This window comes from Lepidothrix coronata, unplaced genomic scaffold, assembly GCF_001604755.1.
Source record: "Lepidothrix coronata isolate B3197 unplaced genomic scaffold, Lepidothrix_coronata-1.0 Scaffold31, whole genome shotgun sequence".
NCBI classification, from domain to species: domain Eukaryota; kingdom Metazoa; phylum Chordata; class Aves; order Passeriformes; family Pipridae; genus Lepidothrix; species Lepidothrix coronata.
Genome location: NW_016690211.1, coordinates 1,855,759 through 1,864,623, shown reverse-complemented (window position 1 = coordinate 1,864,623; position 8,865 = coordinate 1,855,759). Strand labels below are relative to the sequence as shown.

Here is an 8,865-nt window from a genome sequence, read left to right as displayed (position 1 = left end):
GTCTTCCTGTACATCAGGTAAAAATTCAAATCAAGAATTGTAGTAAGGGTGGGGTTAGTGACTAATGACTACTTTCTAAGTAGATCCATTTACAAAGTAAGATGGAAACTGTAAGTAACGTTCCACAAACTTTATTTTATATGTTACAAAAGTTTAAACCCTTTTCCATGTAGACAATGGGGTATCAGACAATCTGACAGCTAGTCTGTCAGACACTTCCTTCTGGGAACCGTGGATGAATCACTTCATGCTCTGTGCCTCAGCATTGTTTCCAGAACTTTAGGATATCATCTACTGATTTGAATTCACATTTTAAAATACATATATCATATTTTATGCTTATAAGCTTGCTGTGAGCATTAATTCAAATGACCATAACATGATAACTGCATGATCTCAGCATCGAATACTGTTCCATATTCAAGCTTGCCTTAGTAGTTTAAGCTGATTTGTTTTTCAAAGATCAAAACAATGAAATATAAATAGATAATACATGAAGTACAGAATCCTAGAGGAGCAGCTCAATGGTCAAAGAAGTTATAAAATAGATACCATTCAGATCAGAGTAATAAATTTTCAAAACCTCCTATATCCTTTGAGCCTCCAGGATCTTGTATTACTTACGGCTTTGTACAATCCAAAAGTTAATTGTTATACTGAATGAGGCATTTTTTGGTTAGCAAAGGAATTAGTTATGTTTAATTACTCTCCTGGCAATCTGGTTTGTGATAGTTTCCTTCAAGGCTAAGCTAATCAGTAGATAGAAAATCCTCCTACCCATCAGTAAAGACTGAAGAGAGCCTTTGTATTGTTATATAAGAGCAGGGAAAGGCTGACTGGCTCTGGCTACTCTCATTTCCTATATCTCTGTATAGATAGTTATAGCGTATAGAGGAGTGCTGCACTGACAGGCAAGAGCTCCTGCTTCAATCTCTACCTGCAGCCAGAGGCTGTGACTTCCCGAGGGGAAGATCAAGAACAAGGTGAGTAATGAGAAATACGTGCCTAAGTGAGGCCTCCCACCGGTGCAGAAGTACTGGCTGCCTGTGGCAGTCGATGCCTGGGCAGGCAGGTATTAATAATGATGCAAACCCCTCACAGCATTTCTGGAGCACCTGCTTACAATATTAAAAAGTAACTCAGGATCAATCATTTAATTTCTTTTTTTTTTTTACGTGGCACTCACAGCGAGCGCTGCTCTCAGATCCTCCCCCGTGGGAGCTGCGTCTCTGACCACGCTGCCTCTTCCTGCCCTTCCTCACACACTGTGATCAAACACCAGAACAGTCACAGATAAGAGTCAGAGGTTTCAAACTACGTGTTTCTCGCCAGATCCTCACCAGATGTGCTATTTAGTTCTTTAAAACAAAACACCTGTTGTGTTTTTCCAACTTTCGGAGACCTTTTCCTAGGGCAAGTGTTTCACAGGGAAGCAGGCTGGCCTCCCAGGCAGGCAATCCCACTTCGGGATTTCCAGAGACTGGTTGGCACCGACCTCTGAATCCACCTGCTGAAACAGGGGACACCACAGTCATTTTTTCACAAATAATGGGGGCACTGTCGCCGTCCCGCGTGTGGGAGATCGGGGGGGGGGGTGGGGGTGGGGAGCGCACTGGTTTTTTAATCTCAGAATTCCTCTATATTGCCCCAGCCTATCTTAAGTTTCACTGATATCCTACTACTGGTTCGTATTCGCCTTTCTGCCGTACTGTAATACCGGAGCAGCAACACGAGAACGTGAGGTTTCCGCGCACGCGGTCCAAGACCACGTAATTGTTTTCCTCTTTGACATCTCTTTAATAATGTCACCGGGGGGGCTGTCGCTGTGCCTCGCGGGCACTAGGGGCACTGGAGGCACTGTCGCCATCCCCCGGGGGTACTGGAGGCACTGGGGACACTGGAGGCAATGGAAACACTGGAAGTCCTGTCGCCGGCCCCTCAGGATGCCCCGCGCGCCGCCTACGTGCCTCTCGCCCCGTCCCGCGCGCCAGGGGCCCCCAGCAGGCGGGGCGGCGCCACGGCGGGGGCGGGCAGGGGAGCGGCCGCGCCCTCGGGGCGCATGCGCAGCCCGCGCTCCCCCGGGGCGCGGGGGCGGGGCGCTCTCCCGCCGCGCGCTGCGCCCCGGTTGGCCGGGAAGGGCGCACGCGCCGGGGCGCGCCCCCGGCCCCGCCCCCTCGCGGGGCGGGTGCCCGGCGGCACCGCCCGCGATTGGCGGGGGCGGTGGGTGCGCGCGCGGTGGGCGGGGCGGTGGGCGTGACCAGGCCATGTGTGCCGGGCGCCGCCGCAGAGCGGCCGCAGCCGCCGCCGGCAGCGCCGCGCCCGCCCCGCCTGCCCGCCCCGGGGAGCGGCGCAGCGAGCCCGGGCGATGTTCGCCGCGCGGGGCTTCCCCTGCGCCCGCCTCCGCCTCGCCGGCCGGCCGGCCGCTCGCCGCTCCGCCCTGCTCTGCCACGGGGCGGCGGCGGCGGCGGCTCCCCCCGCCCCGCCGGGGCTGCCGCTGCTCGGCGGCGCCCGCCGACGCCTGCTCGCCCTCGGCGGGCTGAGTCCCTCCGCCGCGGCGGCGGGGCGGGGGGCGGCGGGAGCCGCGCCATGCGAGCCGCGGCGGCGGGAGCGCGGCGGGCCGGGGGCGGCGGGCGGCGGGTTCCGGCCGTCGCGGGTGGCCGTAGTGGTGAAGACGACGCGGTACGAGTTCGAGCAGCAGCGGTACCGCTACGCCGGGCTCTCCGAGGAGGACCTCAAGCAGCTGGTGAGCGGCGGCGGGGATGCAGTCCCGGCCTCCGCGGGCGCTGCCACCGGGGCCGCGGCGGGGTCGGGGGGCGGGAGGGTCACCAGGGGGATGCGCGGCCCAGGGGGTCACTGGGCCTCTGTGTTCGAGTGTTCCTGGGGTTTCCCCGGGGCGGTTCGCTATTCCCTCACTGTACCTCTGCCCCTGCTGCCTTCCCGGCCGCCGATCCCGATGGACAGAGCGGTGCGAGCCGCGCCGCTGGACCGCCCTTCATTCATCGCTCGCAACCTGTCGAGGGATTTGTGTAGTAAGCGTGTTTGGGTTTTACCCTCAGAGGGATTCCAGCAGCCCTCAGCAAGCTGCAGGCTTTTCCTGGGAGCGTGTAACGTAAAGATTAGAGAAGTGCATACTGAGGAAAGCACAGTGTTGCAAAAAATCTCCTCTGAGGCTTAGAGAGGACTCATTCACATTTCCTCCTTTCCTTGCTCCACATCTTTGCTTCGTCCTTATGTATTTTCCTAAGAACTCCTCCCAGACAGCCAAATCTCACCTTTGCATATGTTCTCCTTGTTAAAGTTTTTAGAAAACCCGTTTTTTTTTTTAGTCTCTAAGAAACGTTTAGTATAAAGGTCCATTCCTGAAGTTGTACTAAGGAAAGCAGGTGTCTCTAAGAGTTCATATGTGTACCCAGCAGCTTGTCTCTTCATTTCCCCCAAGCTCAGTTCTCCATTTACCCTGTGTCTGTCTCCTTCCATTGTTCATCTGCCACTGGTGGGCCAGAGAATGGTACCTGCTGGAGTTGCTGTGGCTACCAGCAGGCCAGGTCATGAGCTCATATTACTGTCTTTATTTCACATAAGACCATTAATTTGTGTCTGTCTTGTCTTTGGTCTCTTACATATTTTAGACCTCTGTTAATTTGTAGTGTTTGGATTAAACTTGTACATATGCTTAACTTATTGTGCAGGGACAAATGGTGTGGTTGCATTGCCTTGCGTCATAGAGAACTGGGATAAAAAGTACACTATGTAAAGCAAGATAGTTCTGACATCTTTCTGCATGCTTCAGTTGTTCATCCATCTCCTGTGGAATTCCCATCCAAACATTTTTACATGTTTTGTGTACCTCTCTAGTCATATTTCATATATCAACAGGTTTAATGTGGAAACATCATTCTGTGTTGATTCCCATGTGGGTTCCTGTTGCTAAGGTGTCCTTGTACTTCCTTTCAAATGGTGGTTATGGAAAAAAAATGGCTCTCACAGCTCATCTGTAAGACTGTTTTTCTTTTCATTTAAGCTTCTGTTGAGGAAGCATTTCTTGTTTAGTATAGAGGTTGTCCTCAGCATGCAGCTAAAACCAAGAAAAACAAAAGGGTGTTTGGTTACTTTTCCTTAACCACTGTGTACAGGCAGGAATGGGACAGTGAATCAGTTAGTGAGCAGTGTCATTAGTGTTGCACATCCCTTGACTAAATGTAGTGGTAGTTGCAGTTTCTTTTCTCACAGGAATGCATGTTTTGTGTGATTGGTAACCTGTGTCACTCTGAAGATTCATTTTTAAAAAAGTAACTGTGAATTCAGTGGCTGATTGTAGTAGTTGGAGAAACACCTTAGGATTTGTCCTTTTGGAGAAACTTACATGTATAAGACAATTCTGCACATTTGGGAGAATTCTAGAATTTTGGTTGTAAGACTGGTGCTTTTTTTTAAAAACCTTTCCCCTGAAAATACCTCCTTGTGAGCAATTGCAGCAATAAATCACAGTGTCGCCAGGTAGACAAAGCCTAACTTGCCTAACTGTGTGTGTAGCAATACTGAGTTAAGCTCTTGTTGTATGGGCAGGAATACAAAGATTTGTGCAAGAACACACTGAAAAGCTCTTCTAGAATTCTATTTTTGAAATAGAAAATAAGAGAGTGAAAGAATTATCTTTACTGCTATTTCTTAAATTTTTTAGCTGACCTGTAAAAATTTCTGTATTTGCATTTTGCTGTGACTGGTCTCAGATTGTTTTTACTCCAGCTGAGTTAATGGCAGCCTTAGTGAAAATGTTAGCTGAAGTTCAGGAGACTCTTAGCCTCTCTGTTGTGGAAAGAGACCACTTCATAGCAGAGTGATTGCTGCAAAGTGTCCTTCCCTGCAGTGCCATGTCCTTTGTGGGCAGCTTGGGAATATGATGCATTTTGCTTCCTGAAGTTAGCTGCACTCTGCTCTCCCTGTTTCTCCTGGGGAGGCTTCAGAAGCTGCTCCCAAGGCAACTGATCTCAGAAATGAGCCCAGACCTACTTCCTTCGGATTTGCAACTCAGTGGTGCTGAAGGGCCAAATAGAGGGTAGGGTGAGAGCTGAGGCTCGTATGAAAGCCTCACGTTGGGGTAGAGACAAAGAGTGAAAGCAAAGGAGCGTAGGAGAGGTTTGGTTTACCTGGTGCTTGGAGCTGTTGGCTAACCCAGACATGTTGGTGGTGGGGATTGTGTTACATTGCAGGGGCTCAAGCTTGAGTGACCCCGGACCTGGCTTGTGGTGTTGTGGCAGCATCACGGTGTGAGGGAGTCTAAGGAGGAAGCACAATGCTGTCATCATCTGTCACAGACCTTCAGTTGTCCAGGTGCTGACTATCTGAAGTACAGAAATTCAGCTTCAAGGCACTGTTCCAGGGTTAGATTTGACCAACTGCACCTCGGCTCATTGGCCTACCAGTTGTGGGCAGAAGAAATGTTTGCAAGTTTCTAGAAGAAAACTGATGTCTCTACTTGGAAGCTTCAGATTTTCGTATAGCACAAGTAATGATAATTGTGGGCTTAAACAGTTCTACCTGATCACTGAGACAGGAGAGGAGTCATGAATTTAGCTGTTGCAGTCAGTGCATTTATGTATTAAGACTGAAGCTGCAGTCACTTAATGCAGAAATGGTGGTGCATTTGGGCACACGTCCTAATGAGGTGGGATTTGTTCCATATTTAAGGAGGCTGAAGATGAATCACTGACATATACAAATATATATTAAAATATGATACAGATCATAGTATGTATCATTTATATGATATATCCAGTAAAAATCACAGTATACTTCAAGAAGCAGAGTATGGGTATCAAGGCAGACTGGCTGACACTTCTAATAACCCATAGAGGCCCTGAGCACCTGTGGCTTAAATCCTTCTGTGGCCTTTCCTTTGGACCCCAAGTGAGTTGTATTATACAAACACTATAAAATGTTGCAAAGTCAAAGCTGCAAGGTCACAATTCCTGAATTCTTTCTTTGTGCAAACAGAGATAGGAGAGGTGAAGAAGCAGTCCAGACAGCAGAAAAACAAAACAGATGCCGGAGAGATGGAGAGCAAGGGCAAGCACTCTTTGGAGTGTTTAGCAGATCTGTGAAAGATTAATTCTTCCATTGCATTTCTGCATGCATGCTGTGCATGCCTGCTCCAGGCAATTGTTTTTACCTGTCTTGTGGCAGATACTATTACATGCTTACAAACAAGTCTTTTACATCTGTTTATAGGTGTACACAAACACACCTGCCTATCATAATTAGTAGTCTAATTCTGAAGGATTATGTAAAGTATAATTAAATGCTTTGGATGCTGTTTTACTGGAGAGGTTTTCAGAGTCTTTACTCCTGAAGAGAGATTAGAGATCTATGAAAGTGAGATTTCTCTTCTAATACCACAAAAGGAAAATGCCTCCAAATGATCCAGCACTTAAAAAAAAGTGCTGCATCAGTAAATTTTGTGCATCATATCATGCAAGGAATATTTTTCTTTGCCTTCATGAAATTTGAAGGGGCTACTGGATTTCTAAAACTTGCAGTTACCATCTTTAAGTTAGATGAAAATACTAATATTTTTCCCAAGTCCCTACAGACAGTTTGCTTACCAGGAGTGACAGCAGTTTGCATTTCTTCTGACCTGTTTATTTGGATTAGCATCTAAATATGACTGGTTACAAAAGTAAATGATCCAGTCAACTAATACTGAAGGCTACTGTATATCCTGGCTGTTTATTTCATTCTCGGTAAATCCATGCAGAACAAGCACTGCTGTTGTCCTTACGTAAACTAAGAGAATTTAATACCCCAGTAATAGATAAAACTAATTTCCTGAGTTCTGTTCTTTGTTTTGTTTGATAGTGCAGATGCGATGTAGCTGCTGACTTCTCATGCCTGGAAGGTATTTAGGAAAGATGAACAATTTAGCTGTCCAAACACAGTTCATATACAGTTTTAATTACCTTTGAAAATGTCATATGAAAAGTTAGGTTTGTTTTGGTCTTAATTGGAAGGAAATGGTTCAGTGTGGACCACAGCTGATACTCTACTGTGGCTGGTTTACAGTCGTCGTTTGCAGCAGGGAGGGAGAGCACAGACTTAGAGCTGTTTGGAACAAGTTTTGGCTCATTTGGACCACTGCAACAGATTGGTAGGGGTGCTCATCTCAGTGATGTGAAGTTCATAGGGCTTTATTGAGAACTGGTTTTTCGTTAGAGAAGAGGTAGCGTGTTAGCAGGATATTCCCTCCCCTGAAAGAGGCACATAAGTGATGCATAGGGCACCACCAATAACATATAGAGCTGGGGTAGTCAAGAAGGAAGAAAGGAGTGTTGCCCAGCAGGTAGGAGAGGTTCAGTTGAAGCTCCTGTGTTGTGCACTAGAACAACCCCACAGAAGTATGGAGGGTGTGTGTGTGTGTGTAGAAGAACACTACCCTGCCATTCTCCTGAATTCCTAATTAAGATGTGTATAGCACCAGTTGTTACCAGCCTGCACATTTTCATGTCTCTTAAGAAAATTCTCTCTTGGGGGAAATGTACTGTTTTACTAATAACTTGATAGCTGATTGATTTTTGGTTTTAATTATGGAAATTAAAATATCTTTTACATTAAATGGTGAAAGTATCACTTTAGTATCACTTTTTAATTACTTTTTCTGGGTACTAGTGTTACAGGTGTGTAAATCTCACATTGCCACCTGAAGATAGGCTTTTGGAAACCAGTCAGGTATTTCATTCTTAGATTTCTGATTTAGAGGAGTGCACTTCAATACAGATGCCTGTGATCCACTGCAATTATTTAGTACGTAAATATTTTCAAAACACTGGAATTTTTACAGATGCAAGGAAGGTAGCAGAAGGAAAAAGTAATGTGCAAACTTCAAAGTTCAACTGAGTTCTAATTTTAAAATTAAATGAGATAATTTAGCAAGTAATTAAAAAAAAAGTTGCTCCTCTAAAAACTACTAAGTATTAGGACATTTATGTTTGTGTCCTCTTGTAGATCCAGATATACAGGGGTGCATTTGAAGTCGTATCTTTAAATAGAAACTTATCTAATGAGGTCATAGTTTGAAGCTTTTCATTGTTTTGTCGCATTCAGACTACCCATCTCTGCTTATTTTGTAATGTGAATTATTTCAGTAGCTGTTTTTTCAGGGAGCAGTTTAAAAACTGCTAGGACTGTACTATGTACTTTACTTTACCTTGCCTTAAAAAGAGGGGGGAAATATCAACTCAGTTTAGTGAATTTCAAGCATACAGAATTCAAGACACAGGTTATAGTGCACCAGGACTGTATAAAGCTAAAGCCACTTTTTTTTTCAGAAATAAAATTTTTGAGCTAGTCCACTGGAAACTGAGATGGGTGTAGATGTTTTTCAAATTACACAACCATAGCGTACATTTGTTTATCTTTACCTTTGCAATTTGATATACTTGCATCAGTGTTAAGTAACTTCAGCTTGCATCTGCTGTATTAAAAAGTTCTTTCCATATTGTTGCTCTGTCATAAGAAGAGTCTGGAAAATGACAGAAACAATTAAATAGGATATAGTAATTATTTTTTTCCATAGCATTTGTTTTTCCCGTACACCATTCAAGTATACTTAGTCATATATAACAAATACATATAAAATAGGGAGCATTTCAGTGTACCTAAATTAAACTTCATGGATTATATCACCAAGCATCTGATACTGTATACAGCTGAAAAAGGCTGCTTTTTGGAAGTTACTTTAATACTGGTTTTAAGTACTTCAGTAGTTGTGATTTACGATGTTATGTTGGTGTTGTGCTGAATTAATGAGAACTGAGTGATTGTATTGCATGCATTGCACAGGGTTCTAGAAACCTGTTAGTGCAGAAAGCA

At 45.5% G+C, this 8,865-nt stretch overlaps 1 long non-coding RNA gene across 1 annotated transcript; it reads left to right on the top strand.

The window, feature by feature from the left end:
* Positions 1 to 2,637: 2,637 nt before the first annotated feature.
* LOC108495493 lies at positions 2,638 to 8,345 on the top strand. Its single transcript, XR_001874145.1, has 3 exons — positions 2,638 to 2,743; positions 3,877 to 3,994; positions 5,211 to 8,345. It is a non-coding gene; the product is annotated as an uncharacterized LOC108495493 (long non-coding RNA).
* Positions 8,346 to 8,865: the final 520 nt, after the last annotated feature.